Source organism: Mytilus edulis, chromosome 14 (assembly GCF_963676685.1).
Source record: "Mytilus edulis chromosome 14, xbMytEdul2.2, whole genome shotgun sequence".
NCBI classification, from domain to species: Eukaryota; Metazoa; Mollusca; class Bivalvia; order Mytilida; family Mytilidae; genus Mytilus; species Mytilus edulis.
Genome location: NC_092357.1, coordinates 64111558 through 64131957, shown reverse-complemented (window position 1 = coordinate 64131957; position 20400 = coordinate 64111558).

Genomic DNA, 20400 nt, shown 5'->3' with positions numbered 1-20400 from the left:
ACCAGCCAACGTGTTTAACCAATATGTTTAACCAAGGTGTTTAACCAACGTTTTTTACCAACATGTTTAACCAACGTGTTTAACCAACGTGTTTAACCAACCAACCAATCAATCAATCAATCAATCAATGCATGTTTCCGTTTCATGTGTTAAATACGGGATCCAATTTTGAGCCTATCCAATGTGTTTAACCAACGTGTTTAACCAACGTGTTTAACCAACCAACCAACCAACTAACCAATCAATCAATCAATGCATGTTTCCGTTTCATGTGTTAAATACGGGATCCGAGATGTTTTTTTTTCGTTTGTTAAAATTGAGCCTATCAAACGTGTTTAACCAGCCAACGTGTTTAAACTACGTGTTTAACCGACATTTTTAACCAACGTGTTTAACCAACCAACCAACCAACCAACCAATAAATAAATCAATGCATGTTTCCGTTTCATGTGTTAAATACGGGATCCAAGATGGTTTTTTTTTTCGCTTGTTTAAATTGAGCCTATCAAACGTGTTTAACCAGCCAACGTGTTTAACCAACGTGTTAAACCAACATGTTTAACCAACGTGTTTAACCAACCAACCAACCAATCAATCACTTAATGTATGTTTCCGTGTCATGCGTTTAATACGGGATGCAAGGTCTCTTGAGGTCTTTTTCCCCTTTTTCTAAGTGACCCTATCAAACGTGTTTAATCAACCAACCAACCAACCAACCAATCAATCAACCAACTAATCAATCAATCAATATGTATGACTGTTTATTTATGACAGTTTATTGAAGGAACAAACTCTCAATTATTCAAGAAATTTTTTATTTTATTATTGTTCTTACGTCTCTTCTGAAAAAAAATCCACATATTCTCTGAAACTACAAGTCCAATCGACCTGAAAATTTGCAGTCAGCAGGGCATACATGTACTGAAGGTTCATAAAAAAACTTTTTGCAGATATCTCTCAAGACTTTTCCTAGAAAAAAGAAATGGCAATGCAGTAAAAATCGCTTGCTAGGTCCGTCAATCTCAGTAAAAACCTACAATAAAATGTCCGCTCCGAGATTGAAATACTAATCTGTGTTACAAACAGGTGCTGAAAAATGGACATTATCAAAAAATAATCATTAAATGTGTTTTAAAGTTACAACGGATCGATTAAATCCAAAACATGCACTGCTGGTGAACTGTGATCAAAATGTCAATTTCCTCCTACAATGACAAAAGAAATTACATTGTGTACATTCCATCTCTAGACATGTTGTCTGTTCAAGGTCCCGACCTAAAAAGAAATTAAAAGACTAAGTTTTTCTTAATATAAACCCGCGTCACGTGATGTCTCCTCAATCTTGCGCGCGCGCTGTATCTAAAATAAAAGAAAAACTTTCCAAACTAAACATGAAACTTCTCCGGTAACATAATAATATAGACCCTTTACAAAAACAAACAAACAAACAAATAAACAAATACCCCCCCCCCCCCTTTTCCAAATCAATCAATAAAAAAAAAATCAATTATCCATTCATCAGAGGGGAAAGACTGCCTAACAATTGTTTTCAAAACAATTGCTTTATATTTATTATTACTTTTACTGTTAAATCTGTTTTCTGTTATAGCTACTCAACGTGACTCTGCATTTATGTATGCCGTCATACTCTGAACGACAAAATTATTTTAATGTCTACCTGTGCGAATTTCAAACGCGCAATTGTACACCAGTAATGAAAACCTTCTATCCTTTACGGGTAGACTTTACATAGATAAATTAAGTCGTATAAGAAAAATAAAATTAGTATGTTAAATTTGATGTATGCCTTTTTGTGCTTCTTCGTTACATTTGTTGTTTTTGTAGTGATATTAAGATGATAACACAATATTGACTGCTGTACCCCTATTTTTGACATTTTTTACTCTTTGAGTATGTTTGTTTTGTTCATGCATCGTTGACAATGTAATGGAATTTGATACGACTGTCATACAAGTGAGAGGTTTGGCTAGCTATAAAACCAGGTTCAATCCACCATTTTCTACATTAGAGAATGCCTGTACCAAGTCAGGAATATGACAGTTGTTATCCATTCGTTTTGATGTGTTTGGACTTTTGATTTTGCCTTTTGATTTTGGATTTTCCTTTTTGAATTTTCCTCGGAGTTCAGTATTTTTGTGTTTTTACTTTTTATTAGATTACTTTCTCCAACCAGTAGTGAAACGACAAAATACATATACTAGGGACACTACACAAATACTTCAAGTAATAGAAAATACTGTATGTCCTCATGATATAATTTTATGCACCTGTATACTAATATGTACTATAATGAACTTATAAGCGCCATAGAAAATGCGTACACTGACATGAGACAAAGCGATTATGAAATCCCATTAATCAATAAAAATTATCTTGTAAATATACTCAAACTAGTACTATATACTAATGAATCTGAATTTGCCGGAAACCTTTTCGTCCAGAGAATTGGTTGTTCAATGGGTGCAGTTCCGTCACCCTCTATTTGTGATGTTAGAGCTTACACATTTATAAGCTTGATCTTGGAAAAAAATTCCATTTAATAAACAAGTTATCTTACACAAAAGATTTCGCGATGACGGCTTGATTTTATTTTCTTGAAAGTTAGAACAACTTAAAGTGCTATTCGATATAGCAAATTCAGAACATGAACTACTGAAGTTTACTTTTGAATATTCCAAAACGTCTGTTAATTTCTTAGACGTCACAATATACAAGGGCGATCGATTTCAGTCCACTAATATATTAGATACAAAATCCTACATTAAAAAAACCGAAGCGTATCAGTTTCTACATAGAACAAGTGCACATCCTATTGGAACATTTAAAGGTTTTGTAAAAGGGGAAACCCTAAGACATTTACGTTTAAACAGCAATCAATCTAATCTTGAAAATGTTATTAATCATTTTGAATCTAAGTTATTAGAGAGAGGTTACTCATCCAACGAAATTCACAATTGCATATATTCAGCCTTAAATACTAAAAGAGAAAATGCAATGAAATATAAAAAGAAATCTAATAACAAGGGCACCCCTTTAACTATAGTCACTAAGTACCATCCCTCGATTCGGAAGCTATCATCAGTATTACGAAAACATTGGTCAATTATACTTAATGACCCTAATGCATGTAAACTATTCAGTCGGCCACCTATCATTGCCTACAAACGTAACAAAAATATGTCAGATATAATAACCTCTGCAGTGGTCAAGGTCAATCAATTAACTTAAACTTCTACATATTGAAGTTTAGTCAATGCAAGTATTCCTTAATTGATATAACATATTATAAAATGACTGGATCCGGCCCTGGTGAACGTGCTTTTTTTGTATGGTTTTTAATTTTAGTTAATTTTTAGGGGTTAGTGTAACGTCCATTTTCACTGAGCTAGTGCATAATTTTGTTTTGGGGCCAGCAGAGGACCACCTTCGGTACGGGTTTTTTTCTGGCTGCGTTTAAGATCCATTTTGGACTTCATTTGTTGTCTGCCCTTTTCTTGGATTGTTATATCGTTAAAATATCCCCCATTTGAATTCTCAATTTTATTTCTAGACATCTTCACGAGATAACAAATATAAACCATATACATTCACATTACCAACGAATCTCTTGCAAAAAAAATAATAAGGACAATTTTAAGCTTCTCAACGTAAAGATTTGTGTTAAACTGCTATATATCCAATGAAATATTTATGATAAAGTGTGTGGCTCAATTTTTTTGACATTTTGATGTTTGTTTGAAAAAGTCAAAGCAAAAAAACTTATCATACATGTAGATACCATGATTGAAATTTTGTATATGCGCCAGACACGCGTTTGTGAACAAAAGACTCGTCAGTGACGCTCCAAACTAAGTCAATATAAAAAGACCAAATAATATTAAAAAAAATAGCATTGAGGCCCACAAATTCCTATTTTTTTATTTTTTTTTGCCAAATACAGCTAATGTTATCGACTCTTGACGTTGAAAAGCCTTAGAATTTAAAAAATATCGAAGTTTTGTCAACAGTTAATTTGTAATCTAAACCATATAAATAATAATTCATGCCAAACATAGAAGTGTTAACTACTAGGCTGGTGATACCCCGGGGGATAATGATTTGTCAAAAATGAATGAAAATCAAACGAACAGAATTTATTCTAGTCAAGGTGTTTGGTACCACTTTAAGCTCAATTCTGTAAAAGCAAATACTACCTCAAGATTATATTTAATGCTTTAATTAATTGGTTTCAGCTGTGAACTAGTAGCACTAAGCCCTGGAGTTGTAAAAATTATCCCAAAGAAACAAGAAGACGATTGGAAATTTTATTCAAAATGTTACAGATATAATGGTGCATGTCTTTGGTGTTACTTTTAATGGTGTTCGTCTCCATCTAAGAGTTTGGTGTTACATCTGATGAATGAATGCTACTTTAATCGAGTGCGACTGTTTGTCAGTCGACATGGATTTTCTTCTGTATGATGAATGTTACTTTATTCTAGTGCGACTGTTTGTTAGTCGACATGCAGTTTTTTTATTGGATGCTAAATACCACTTTATTCGAGTGCGACTGTCGAGTTAGTCGACATGGATTTTCTTCTGGATGATGAATGTTACTTTATTCGAGTACGACTGTTTGTTAGTCGACATGGAGTTTTTTTCTGGATGCTAAATGTGACTTTATTCGAGTGCGACTATCAAGTTAGTTGACATGGATTTTCTTCTGGATGATGATTTTTTTATTATTCGAGTGCGATTGTTTGTTAGTCGACATGGATTTTCTTCTGGATGATGAATGTTACTTTATTCGAGTGCGACTGTTTGTCAGTCGACAAGGATTTTCTTCTGGATGCTTAATGTTACTTTATTCGAGTCCAACTGTCGAGTTAAAAGACATGGATTTTCTTCTGGATGATGAATGTTACTTTATTCGGGTGCGACTGTTCATCAAAAGATGTAAAGACAGATCTACCATAATCAAAGGCGCGAATGTCTATTAAGTGATAAGGTTTTAAACTTTTATCTAGTAAGCATGTCCCATAGACTTATAAAAAAGAAGATGTGGTATGATTGCCAATGAGACAACTGTCCACAAGATACCAAAATGACACAGAAATTAACAATAATAGGTCAGCGTACGGCCTTCAACAATGAGCAAAACCCATAGTCATATATAAAAGGCCTCGCACTGAGAATGTAAAACAATTCAAGCTAGAAAACTAACGGCCTTATTTATATAAAAAAAAAACATGATAGAGGGATCCCAACCCCCCTCACCTGGGACTGTGGTATATAAGTACAACATAAGAACGAACTATAAAGTAAGTTGAAAAAGGCTTGTTTGTTTGCTATACATAACTATTGGTTCAACCATTAACACTTGCCCACATTCTTTGACAAACTGTAATCAATTCTTATATTTCATATACCTTATATTACCTATATATGGATTATATTTAGTCAATAAAATTAAAGGAATACATTTTTTTTTTAAGTTTCAATGCTGCGATATTTCAGTAGAATTAATAAATAACTCATCTGTTATACATGATTTATCTATTTTGACGTTATTCAATCTACATTAAGTTAGAAATTAATGTCGCATTCGTTCTTTTTTATGCTTGGTTGTTGTGTTAGATGTGAGAGATCGAACAAGATCCAATTAGAGTTCAAGTAGTTTGTCAAAATTTAAATAAGATCACAACCTAAAATACAACGAATACAAGACGAGCTTGTTCGGAGTTTTGAATTCTAACAAGTTTGGATTCGTTTTTGAGCATGAGAATGAAAACATGCCTATCACAACACAGATGGGAAATAAGTTTTAATATAGAAACTATTGACGAACAATGAAAAAATATTTATTCACTAGCTTTCAAATGATCTATTGAAAGCAAACTACAAGCTTTCCAATATAAACTATTACACATAATAGTCTGACATAAATATCTTCTTGAAACATATAAACTTTCCTTAACTAATAAATGTGCCAGTTGTAAAGAAATAAAAACTACGAAGCATAATTTTTTTTGAATATACAGTCATAAAACAATTTTGGAGAGATTTTTCCAATTGATGTTACATTTGTTTTCAGTTTTTTGAGTAAAACTTATTTTGAATAAAGGCAGTGTCATTTTTGGCGTATTGAATTCTGATAACTTAGATATAGGAAGATGTGGTGTTAGTGCCAATGAGACAACTCTCCATCCAAATTAAAATTTTTAAAAGTAAACCATTATAGGTCAAAGTACGGCCTTCAACACGGAGCCTTGACTCACACCGAACAACAAGCTATATAAATCTAAGGTTTAAATTTTTGTATTCTACACAAAGAAGACACAACTAGACAGACTGTTTATATATGTGCAAGCTTTTCTTAATTTTTTGAAAAGACGTCTGGAGATATTAGAATATTTTCATATTTCTAAAGACAAACACTTTTGTCATTTGTCAACAGATGGGGGAGATTTATGGAAGCTATTTAATTAAATTTATGTTTTAATATGGTTATATTATAATGTATTCCAAAGTATTCCTAAGACGTATCATATACTGAGTATTTACACCACTAATTTTTACTTTGTCTTATTATCATGATATCAATAGTATAAGAATGCCATACATGTCATATCGTTTACTTATGGCTTGTAAAAATGTATGTTTGCACTGTATTTTGAACACCATTAAGATCAATAAAGAATAAAAAAGACGTTATAATAAACCCTATCTAAAATTTGGTAGATTTTACTTTTTTCATGATCCAGAATGCCATATGTTGTAAATATTTGACCTTGAGTTACATAACGTCTGTAAATTGTGATAATGTTCATTGTTGATGTTCAGTAATGGATTGAAAACATTTGCAAGAAGAAAACAATATTTTATTTCATCCTATTTTTCATGATATATAAAACATATATCGTCCCTGTACATGCCATGATATTTCGTCTTTATGTTAAAATGCAGAAACTATTTGAATCATAATTTCAAACATACGTATACCACATATTTTCGGTTTAAAGGAACAGTTGCCCATAGCCGTATCTATGTTTTCTTTTAATATTTTCAAATCAAATTCAAACACATTAATTCATGTTAATTGTTATCTTTAATAGTGTTCAGTCAAAAGATGAATTAATTCGTTGACCGCAGGAGCATTGACTTTCAATGTGATTTTGGATATTATCACTATATCACATTTCTATAAATAACTGTTATTCAAGTTTGAAATTTAACTAACTATAAAACCAGCTATAACCCGTTGTTTACTTAGGAAAATTATTGTACCAAGTTAAGAACATAACAGTTGTTTATCACTCGTTCCGTTTATTGATATGGTATAAATTTCTCACTGATATTAATGAAAGATGGAAATATCTGGTATATTGGTAGAATGAACTTTACGATGCCTCGTTAGGGATCTATGCATACACAAAATGTATTGAGTGCGACAATATACTAATGCATGGCCTTAATGTTTTTTTTTTGCTGAATATGACATATAGTGCGCACAAGTTAATATTTTGTGTGCGTGATATGAAAATATTTTGAGCTTCAACTAATAGTTAGTGTGCTAAACATAAACATATTGTTCGCACAAATTCTGTGAAATCTAGATGTGGCAGTGCTGTCAAAGGTCTCCAGTGCAGAGAGATTCATCAGTCTTCAACGATTTTATAAGGTTTCATTTTGACACGAGGCTAAATTTCAAGAAAATTGTCTCACTTTTCGCAAAACAACATCAATAATGTAAAGTATAATTGACACCTGACACATATTCCGGTAGCTCCATTTGAAGATTTTGTTGCATTATTTAACAAAGAAACAGTTATATCTCAATTGTAATAATAAATGTCCGTCTTCGTCTTATAGAAAAATACATTAACGCTATTTTGTGCCTTCGTCATTTGATCTTTTTGGTGATAATTTTTCATATCATGCTACTCACTTGAGATGGAAAAGTATCGTCAGAAACTAAGAAGGCAAGTGGCGTTGTTTATGACATTGAAATCATAAAAGTTACAGATCAATTTTGAGCTTTTTCATAAAGAAAGATAATTTCTGAATCAACTGATCCAGTCTTATACAAGGATATCAAATCTAGATGTCGTAACAGTAAACAGCTTTAAAACTAAAACCAATGCCTCAGGGAGTAGCTCGGCCAGAAGTTGTTATTAATGACCTCACCTTTTAAATAATATGCTGGTCCTAAAAATTATAAGATTAAAATTCCCTTCTGTATTATCACCACGAGTAGCTAGAAGGGTGTCGGACTGGGCCAGTCATTTTTTTTTCACGCCAGACCATGGGCAATTAAGGAAATATTGAATAGTTGACAGTTATGTGAAAATCCGTATAATATATAGAAAATGTCAGAAGTCTCTTCACGACAAATATCTTGATGTTTCTGCATTTCAATCCGCAATAAATCTGAGGACTTATACCTTGATTGTATTGGTTATCTAAGCATCATTTAGCTCTGGACCACAAACGGTATATAGTAGGCTCTTCTGCATGTTCTACATTGTCCGTTACATCAACCAAAATGTAGTTCGCAGTAAGAAAGGGATAACAGAATTACTGGGACACTATTTCAGTATTTCGATGGTTAAATAAAGGTGGGGATTTTCCAGTTCGGCAGTTAAAGTTTAAGATAGTCCTGTTAGAATAAGATGAATTTCTGTAATATAACCAACTAAAGCTATTCACATACTAGCTTATATTAAATTATATGTTTTACAATTATTAATCAATATAATGAGAGATCAAAATAGATGCAAAGTATACATAGTGATAACAATCTATGCTTTGGAATTTTGGGTCCTCAATGCTCTTCAACTTTGTATTTATTTGACTTTTCAACTATTTTGATCTGAACGTCACTGATGAGTCTTATGTAGACGAAACGCGCGTCTGGCGTATCAAATTATAATCCTGGTACTTTTGATAACTAATTATTCAATGGGTATTGTTCATATGTATAAACAATACACTATTTATTACGTTTGATAATTGACAATCAAAACGACAGGCTGCTTCATAGCTACACAAATTGCATAATGTCATAATAAAACTATATGCACCAAAGCCCCAATAAATTAAGGTTTAATTACACATGAACTCGTGTTGTTGTTTTACTGGAGATGACGTTTGTGTTTGTATACGCGCACCATGGATACCATTTCAAACTGTGAATTTATTCAATTCATCGTTTCAGAATCTAACGTATCCTGGGTAATATTTTAAAAAGTGTACACCAAAACGTCCTGATTGGTAAAAAAATATCATAAACAATGGAAATTTAACCAATGACGTGTCGTTATTTTCATTTTCATTTAACGCAGTTAATACTACTTATTTCTTCTAACAGTACAACTATTTTTGGCACTGTTGTGGTAAAATCCTGATTTTCCTGTTACATGTTCCATCCCTTTTCATTTTGTATATTTTCTACATTTTCTACTTACTCTTTTTATCAGTCATCACCGTCCTACTATTTTTATCAGTTGTTTACAGTCACCGTTGCCTCAAACGCACGATCAGATTATAACCATTCTTATATTTTGAGCACATTAAGCCCCAACGCGTGTCCTATTCTACAAAAAGTATCTACTATAATAATACCGTTATGTCAAAACGTTGACCTAATTACATATAGGGCACGCGTTGGGACAACTTACTCACGATCTACTCGATTATCTAAGCATCTACGCCTTACTCTATATCAACTTGTGTTATACCTGATCATAACCAAGTACAAATCTTTTGGTATATATTGATATGTCTTAAATCGAATAATATGCAACATTGGAATAAAAAAGTTAGTTTATGCTTTACTGAATGTTAGATTGAACTATTACTCAAAACGAGAACATAAACTTAATGATCTTCAGGATGTGAATATGAGCGTATTGTCGTCGTTGATGATTTTACTGACCATCATAACTATTGCCACGAGTTTATGATTATTTAATCTCATGTATAATGCTGGTGATATAGAAAAAAATCCCGGTCCAATCTTAAATTCTACAAGTAGTTATAGTAGCTGTTCAACACATTCCGACTCCTTGCTCACTGGTAGTCATTTCCTAACCTTTTCATGTTTAAATACACAAAGTTTCCTAGCGAAACGAGACTTAATTGAAGCTGGGCTTAGCGACAGAGATATTTTGTTTTTTTATATTTTGTTTCCAGTTTGAAGAGATAAATTCAAACTTCAACTTGAAAATTTGTTCCATAAAAGGAAAAACCCTTTGAAATATATACAGTGACAATGACAGACAAAAAAGGCCTATTTTAAAATTCTGTCCAGGTACACCCATAAGGAAGAAATATTTGTTTTTAAACAAATTTATTAAAAAATATTTCCCATTCAAACAATCTCCAATCATTTCATTCGTGTATTAAATTTCCCAATTAAAATGCCGTTATGGAATTGTAAACGGGCATGCATGATAACATCGACTTTCGCTGAATATTTTATACATCTTGTTGATATTTATATCAGTAAAGAAAAGAACTACTTTCATAATTCCTACAATACTTTGGCTTAATAAGTAGAAGATGGCTTCTGGTCAAAAATTGTTTCTCTTAAGTATTGTTGCTCTGAAGACTTTAGGTAAGACTAACATTACTTAATTCTTTGTATTGCATGAAGAATGAATTCTACATACATGTTTTCTAAATTCTGCGTTCCCGTTGTTTCTTTTATAATGAAGGAAAAATGTAAAGAAGTTTTTTAGTTGAATTGAAAGGTTTTAGATGCCGGATTTAAAAACACTTTACCTTGAAGCTATTGTTGTTTGGTTTTTTTTTGTCTTTTTTTTTCATTATTTTATTGAAAGGTTTTGTTGAGAACAGTATCAATTACGTTGTATATCAAAATATTTTTAAATAAACATTGAATACGTTTTCACTGCTAGAGAGGTTTCATATGCGAGAACAATCTGTAAAATTTGAACTTTACTCTATAAGTTTGAACCATGTAACTCCGAGAGAGAAAACCCCGAAAACTAGTTATTTTATCTTTGTAGTTTATCGACATAAAAGTCAAAGCTACAGTTGTTATTGATATCAAATCCGAAATCTGAATTTTTCTTCAAAAACTGAACAAAACAATTACAATTTACTGAGCTTACGTCATTATGTGATTACTTGGACACCCCCATAAGGGACCTCTGTAATATAAAAGACGTTTGTAGCGTAGTATTAATTACATATGTCTCTCCGTTTGTTTGTTAGGTCATTGTCCGTTTTTCTTCGACTTAATGATATTATAAATAACATGATTAGTTCAGGAACAATCAGACGAATTACATAAATACAGAGTTCTCAACAAAAGGGGCAAAGTTTCAAAATTTATGCAGCATTGATGATTCCGAACAAAACTCGAAACGATGACTTTTTAATACAGGGACGGATTCAGTAGGGGCGTGGCGGGCTTGCACCCACCCCCCCCCCCCCCCCTCTCTCGCTAAAATTTTCAAAGCATGGGTTGTCCTCAGCTGAATAATGCATATTTCGATAATCTTACCTCAAAAAACTGTTTGCTTCACTCCATGGCCTAAACAATTAAGTTTACGCCCCCCCCCCTAAACCTAAAATCCAAGATCCACCCCTGTTTAATGAACAATTCCGTAATTTACCTGAGTAAAGTGCCCTTTTTTCAAACTGAATTATAAGTAGTAGGATATAGCAAATTAATTTTATAGTAACTGGAATAGACTGTTTCCCTGTCCTATATCTGTTACTTTTTCCCCTGTTGTTTCCAAAGTTCGATTTAATGTTTTGTGTACTGCTTGTTTATTCGTCTTTTTTATTCTAGTCATTTTGCTGTCGGTTTTTCTTCTTTTATTTTTTAATGTCCCTTTAATACAAGTGTCTTATACTCTCTTTTTTGTCATATATTTTTCTGTCTTAATCTGAAAGAAATTGATTGGTTTATATACATTGTCTTACAGGACTGGTAATTGAAAATACATTTACAACACCCAATATTGGATACAAGAGTTTATTTGACATCGCTGATTATATGCAGTACCTTGTTGATATCAACAAAAATGGTCTCGATTTAAGTGGAATTACGACGCTAACATTTAAGGTGAAGGCGTGTCATGATGCGTCAATTATTATGTCCAATTCAGACGATGGAAACTCCTCCAAGCCTTTTTATGATTTTATAATTGGTGGCTGGTATAATCAAAAATCAGCTATTGGAAGACGGAATGACGATTCACTTACACCGGGTAGCAAACAAAAGAAAATATTCATCACTCCTGACATTTGTCAATGTGATGAATACCGACCATTCTGGATCAGTACCACCAACGGTGTTCTAATGATGGGAAAAGGACTTATCGTTGGTATAAATGTTATAGCTGAGTGGACCGACCTAAATCCTTTTACAATACGAAGCATAGGAATATACACAAACGTGGGAACAATAGGAGAATGGAAGGTTCAAATAGGAGGTAATTTTAAAATTAAGAATGTAAATGGGGAATGTGTCAAAGCAACAACAACCCGACCATAGAGCAAACAGCCGAAGACCACCAATGAGTCTCCAATATAGCGAGAACCCTTTTCTTTGTTTCTTTATCGCTTCAATACAAGCGTTATTGTTTATCAGATACATCATTTGTACATGTATTCAATCCCAAAAAACTTAAGAAAATAACTTGTAAATTGTGTTCTTTGAAGTCAATTGATTGTTTAGCATTGAACAACAGGGACAAGTTATGTTAAATTCGTCTTACAAAATATTATATAATTTCAAAACATTAAACACACATAACAACAGTGTGTTTATAATTTGTTATAAATGTTTTACTCCTATTTGCCATTTTATCCTATAAATATTTGAGTTAGTTTGTTTAACACATCGTGGTCAAGTTAATGGAAAGTTATGCGACTGTCATACAAGTGAGAAGTTGAGCTAGCTATGAAACATGGTTTAGTCTACCATTTTCTACGTGAGAAAATTACTGTTCTAAAAGTAAGCAAAGGTACCAGGATTATAATTGTTTACGTCAGACGCGCGTTACGTCTTCATCAGACGCATCAGTGACGTTCATATCAAAATAGTAATCAATTCAAACTAGTACAAAAGTCCGATATTTTGGTGATTTGATTTTTTACGATAAGAAAACAACTGCTGCAGGGAAATCCATATTAATATAAGTATTATCATTATTGTTGTTGCTTATTTATATCTGTTTGTAATTATTATATGAAAGATGGCTTTTAACTTTCGATAAATAGTAAAACAAGTATTTGAATTCGTAATCTGGAAGACTTTAATGTTCGCGATCTCCGGTAACATTTCCATTATTATAGTGTATGTATGAAAGCACTTTAAACATGTCATGTGCACAAAGGTTTCAACTCCCTCAGGCAAAGTTGACTTTAGATGAATTTGGCTATCGATTTTAGGTATTTTTATCCTATAGCTCTACCACGGTTTCGGTACTTATACATCCTCGGATTTCAAATGTTTATTTGTAGATTTCCATACTCAATTGACCTGTGTTTATAAAGGCGTGGTCATATATTAGATATTTTAAATATGTTTTGCAGTTGTGAATAACCTTTACGATGGTTGTTTCTCTCGATGTACAACAAACTATAAAGCAGTCCTGAACATTTTGATATCAAAGAAAAACACGTCATTGTTGGAATGTGCTGTCCTGTGTGATACGCTACTCACATGTATTGGCCTCAACTATCATAATCAAAGGTAGGTATTGTTCTTCTTCATCTATATCACGTGCAATATCAAAATTTGAAACAGTGGTAACATACAATTTAGGTGTTATACCACCAAATCATGGCACGTCACATCCGGTTGTATACGAAAGTAGGTCTAAAAAAGATAGGTTATGTTCTTCTTCATTGTCATTCCTCCGAATCATCTGAACAGCTGAAAAAAGTATTGGTATTTTGTACTTTAGACATATATATCACGTGCAATACCAAAGTCTTAAAAAGTGGTTAGATAAACCACACTTCTTTACTTGAAAGAGTGTTGAGGATATGACGCGAAAGAAAAAAGCTGTATGTAATTAGGTACTTCAGAAATATATATCACGTACAATACCAAAATTCTCTAGTTAATGAAACATTAAGCTTTTCAATGATCAAAATGTGTGTTTGTTAACCAGCTATATATCCAATGAAATATTTCCAATAAAGTGTGTTGTTCAAATTTTTTGATATTTTTTATGTTTTTTGTAAAAAGTCAAATAAACTCATCATAGATACCAGGATTAAAATTTATTTTATGCGCCAGACACGCGTTTTGTGAATAAAAGACTCGTTACTGACGCTCGAATCTAAATAACGATAAAAAGGCCAAATAATATATGAAATGCATTGAGGACCACAAATTCCTTAACGTTTTGCCAAATACAGCTAAGGTAATTTACTCTTGAGATAGAAAAGCCTTAGATTTAAAAAAAAAAAGTCAACGTTAATTTGTAATCTTAACTATATAAATGATAATTCATGCCAAACACAGAAGTGCTAACTACTAGTTTGGTGTTACTCTGGGGGAATAATGATTTGTCAAAAGTTTATGAAAATTAAATGAACCAAATTAATTTTAGTCAAGTGTTTGGTACCACCTTAAAGCTAAACTCTGTAAAAGCTTATACTACCTCAAGATTATATTTTATTTATGATTTAATTTTTTGGCTTCAGCTGTGAACTGGTATCACTAAGCCCTGGAGTTATAAGAAATATCCCAAAGAAACAGGAAGACGGTTGGGAATTTCATTCAAAATGTTACAGATACAATGGTGCATGTCTTTGGTGTTACTTCTGATGATGTTCGTCTCCATCTAAGATTTTTGGGTTACATCTGATGAATGAAGTCGACAAGGATTTTCTTCTGAATATAGAATGTTACTTTATTCGAGTGCATCTATTTGTCAGTCGACAAGGATTTTCTTCTGGATGATGATGTTACCTTTTTCGAGTGCGTCTGTTTGTCACTCGACATGGATTTTCTGAAAAGGATATAAGCCGATAACAGTCCATTCTGTTCAATATTTCATAGAATGGATTGTTAGAGGCTTATATCTTACTTAAAACATTGTCAAAAATTTGATAAAATGCAAGCAAATAAAAAAAAATTTAACATTTTTTTTAACTAGTGTGAAAATTGTTATGTGAATAAGATTTTCTGTTCATAAAAAAATAATCCTACATGTTAGCCACTTTAAACATTAGCTTAACTCAAATCAATAGACAATAACAAGTACAGCTGAAGGTAAACATTGTTAACATGTTTTGCTACATGAAGATTAAGACTGGGTATGCGTATCACGATTTTGCGCAAGAACAACTCTAAATATTTTCAGTAAATACTTTTCCATGCATTTCGTTATTCAAAATTGAAAAAGACGCTGAAAGTATAATCTAAATGCAAACAGGGTGATGTTTATATTGTCTTGTCCTTAAATAGCGGCGTGATCTATCTAGCGTTTGAAGCATTACTTTATTTGTTGTTTTTTTTTTCATTTTAATTGAAGATTAAAACGATGCTAGGAAGACTAATAGCAACACCACAGGTCAATTTTGATAACCGACTACGAACGAGGATAAATCTTATGTTAGTGTTAAAATCAATTTGAAAGTACGTTTTTTTTCTCAAAAGATCATTTTGATGAGTGACAAAGTTATTGTATTGGAAGGTGACTTTAATAAAAATGTTTTTTTGTAATTATCATTTGTGTTTTGGTTGTTGTTTTTTTTTCACATTTTGAAATTAATTGGCGGAATTGATAGTTTTTTTTCAGTGATTCGACTATCATTTACCTGTAAGAATCAGTTATGCTTCCTTCAGCTGTCCAATATTTTTTTAGAAAGTAGAGGACTTTTCTTGAAAATATTGGACAGTTGAAGGTAGCATAATTTTTTCTAACAAGTAAATGATAGTCCAATCACTGATATAAAGAACTGGTTCAACAATAGAATGGCGTCACAACAATGTTGTATTATTGATGTTGAATGTAACTATATTCGAGTGAGACTATCTGTCAGTCGATATGGATTGTATTATTAGTATGTGTAATATAATTATGTGACTCTTAGTTCGGTGTATATTTCTATGTTGTACATGAATATGTAAAAAAATTTATGCAAGCTGTCTTATTTTAAAATAAACAAATTTTTAAATGTAATATCAGTATCTTTTACATCTTTGTATATATATATTTATATTTATTGAGAGTCTATCTAAAAATGAGGGTACTTTTTATATGTATTGTATATGATGCTAGACGATTTTTGGGTACCCAGTTTGCAAGCCCTCCTCCCATTGTGAAGGGGTAGTTTCTCGATAAACTAGAGGCTCTCAAGAGCCTGTGTCGCTCACCTTGGTCTATGTGCATATTAAACAATGGACACGGATAAATTCATGACATAATTGTGTTTTGGTGATGGTGATGTGTTTGTAGATCTTACTTTACTGAACACATATTGTTGCTACAATTATCTTTATCTATAATGAACTTGGCCCAGTAATTACAGTGGAAAATATTTTCTAAAAATTTACAAAAATTTATGAAAAATGCTAAAAATTAACTATAAAGGGCAATAACTCCTTAAGGGGTCAATTGACAATTTTGGTCATTTGACTTATTTGTAGATCTTACTTTGCTGAACATTATTGCTGTTTACAGTTTATCTCTATCTATTATAATATTCAAGATAATAACCAAAAACTGCAAAATTTCCTTAAAATTACTAATTCTGGGGCAGCAACCCAACAGCAGGATGTCTGTTTTGTCTGAAAATATCAGGGCAGATAGATCTTGACCTGATAGACAATTTAACCCTGTCAGATTTTCTCTAAATGCTTCGGTTTTTGAGTTATAAGCCAAAAAACTGCATTTTACCCCTATGTTCTATTTTTAGCCGTGGCAGCCAATTTGATTGGATGGCCGGGTCACCGGACACATTTTTGTTCAATTAGATACCCCAAAGATGATTGTGGCCAAGTTTGGATTAATTTGGCCCAGTAGTTTCATAGGAGAAGATTTTTGTAAAAGATTTCTAAGATTTACGAAAAATGGTTAAAAATTGACTATAAAGGTCAATAACTCCTAAAGGGGTCAACTGACCATTTTGGTCATGTTGACTTATTTGTAAATCTAACTTTGCTGAACATTATGCTGTTGACAGTTTATCTCTATCTATAATAATATTCAAGAAAATAACCAAAAACAGCAAAAATTCCCTAAAATGACCAATTCAGGGGCAGCAACCCAACAACGGGTTGTCGGATTCATCTGAAAATTTGTAAGCAGAAAGATCTTGACCTGATAAACAATTATATCCCTGTCAGATTTGCACTAAATGCTTTGGTTTTTGAGTTATAAGCCAAAAACTGCATTTTACCCCTATGTTCTATTTTTAGCCATGGCGGCCATCTTGGTTGGTTGGCCGGGTCACTCCACAAATTTTTTAAACAAGATACCCAAATGATGATTGTGGCCAAGTTTGGTTTAATTTGGCCCCGTAGTTTCAGAAGAGAAGATTTTTGTAAAAGTTAACGACGACGGACGACGACGACGACGACGGACGACGGACGACGGACGACGGACGACGGACGCCAAGTGATGGGAAAAGCTCACTTGGCCCTTCGGGCCAGGTGAGCTAATAAAAATACGTATGTCGAATAGCACTATGTCAAAACCAAAATTAAACCAATTTGTTGAATTAAACAGCTTAATCATTAACATCAAACTAACTATGTTAAACTTTGTGAGTGTCGCACTCGGTGATAGAATTGGTCTTGTGACACCTAACATTCGAACATAAATGACCATGGTACTAGGAGCCAGCTGAAGACCGCCGCCGATTGCGGGAGTTTCTCGTTAGATTGAAGACCCATTAGTGGCCTTCGGCTGTTGTCTGCTCTATGATCGGGTAATTGTCGCTTTGACACATTCCCAATTTCCTTTCTAATTTTAGGAGTGAGCTTTTCCCATCACTTGGCGTCCGTCGTCCGTCGTCCGTCGTCCGTCGTCCGTCGTCCGTCGTCGTCGTCGTCGTCCGTCGTCGTTAACTTTTACAAAAATCTTCTCTTCTGAAACTACGGGGCAAAATTAAACCAAACTTGGCCACAATCATCATTTGGGTATCTTGTTTAAAAAATTTGTGGAGTGACCCGGCCAACCAACCAAGATGGCCGCCATGGCTAAAAATAGAACATAGGGGTAAAATGCAGTTTTTGGCTTAAAACTCAAAAACCAAAGCATTTAGTGCAAATCTGACAGGGATATAATTGTTTATCAGGTCAAGATCTTTCTGCTTACAAATTTTCAGATGAATCCGACAACCCGTTGTTGGGTTGCTGCCCCTGAATTGGTCATTTTAGGGAATTTTTGCTGTTTTTGGTTATGTTTTTTATAATAAAAATACGTATGTCGAATAGCACTATGTCAAAACCAAAATTAAACCAATTTGTTGAATTAAACAGCTTAATCATTAACATCAAACTAACTATGTTAAACTTTGTGAGTGTCGCACTCGGTGATAGAATTGGTCTTGTGACACCTAACATTCGAACATAAATGACCATGGTACTAGGAGCCAGCTGAAGACCGCCGCCGATTGCGGGAGTTTCTCGTTAGATTGAAGACCCATTAGTGGCCTTCGGCTGTTGTCTGCTCTATGATCGGGTAATTGTCGCTTTGACACATTCCCAATTTCCTTTCTAATTTTAGGAGTATATTCTTTGATGGTCAAGATGAAGAGATATTTGTGTATATTTTCTTTAATCATAAAAAAACCCTATGCAGCAACGCATTCCATGTTGCCTGATATGTCCCGACACTATTTCAGTATTTCGACAGTTAAACGTGTAGATTGTCCAATTCGGCTGTTAAAGAATTTAAAAGATTGAGATGCATATATCATTTATGAAAAATATTCACATACTACATTGTACTAGCTAATATTAAATAATATTTTCTTAAATGATTTATCAAAATATTTGAAAAACAGATCTGCCATAATCAAAGGTTTGAATGTCAATTGACCATTTCAGAATCTAATGCATCCTGGGTAATAATATCAAAAGTGTACACCAAAACGTCGTGATTGGTTAAAAATGTCAGAAAAATGGAAATTTAACCAATTTTAATTTTTATCTAGCAAGCATGTCCCCTAGACTTGTTTGTTTGCTATACATAACTATTGGTTCAACAATAACACTAACCCACATTCTTTGACAAACTGCAATGAATGCTTATTAATTTACGTTTTTTGATTGAGTTAAGCCTGTCAATTGATATTTTATCGTGTGTTTTTCTATGTTGTGATGTTATGCTATTGTTCCAGAAAAAGGGAGAAGGTGCATGTCCCTAGACTTGTGTGTTTACTATACATAACCATTGGTCCAACAATAAAGACTTGCCCACATTCTTCGACAAACTGCAGTCAATTCTTACATTTCATATACCTTATTTTACGTATATATGGATTATATTTAATCAATAAATTTAAAGGAATATATTCTTTTTCTTAAACTTTCTATGCTGCAATATTTCAGTAGGATTAATAAATAACGCATCTGTTATACATGTTTCCCCTATTTTGACTGACGTTATTCAATCTACATATAGTTAGAAATAAATCTCCCTATTCGCTTTTTTATGATTGGTTTTTGTGTGAGAGATCAACAAGATCCCATTAGAGTTCGAGTAGATTTGTCAAAATTTGAATAAGATCACAACCTTTATCTGACGTAGTGAGCATAAAAGACGAGCAAGTTCGGAGTTTGAATTCTAATGAGTGGATTCGTTTTTGAGCATGAGAATGAAAATATACCTATCAGTAAATTATTTGCTTAAGATGTATATTCACTTTTTATCGGATCGAGGAAGTGTTTCTCCTATTTCACAACACAGATAGGAAGAACATTTTAATATAGACATTAGTGACGAGAAATGGAAAAAATATTTATTCTATAAAAAGCAAACTACAGCTTTCCAATATTAACTTTTACACAGAATAGTCTCACATACATGTAATTACCTTCTTCAAAAATATAAACTTTCTTCAACTAATGAATGTGCCAGTTGTAAAGAAGTAGAAACAGAATCAACAATTTTGGAGAGATTTTTCCAATTGATGGTATATTTGTATTCAGTTTTTGGAGTAAATCTTTTTTTGAATTAAGGCAGTGTCATTTTTGGCGTATTGAATTCTGATAACTTAGATATAGAAAGATGTGGTGTTAGTACCAATGAGACAACTCTCCGTCCAAATTACAATTTATAAAAGTAAACCATTATAGGCCTTCAACACGGAGCCTTGACTCACACCGAGCAACAATCTATATAAATCTAAGTTTAAATTATTGTATTCTACAAGCAAATTATTACATTAAAT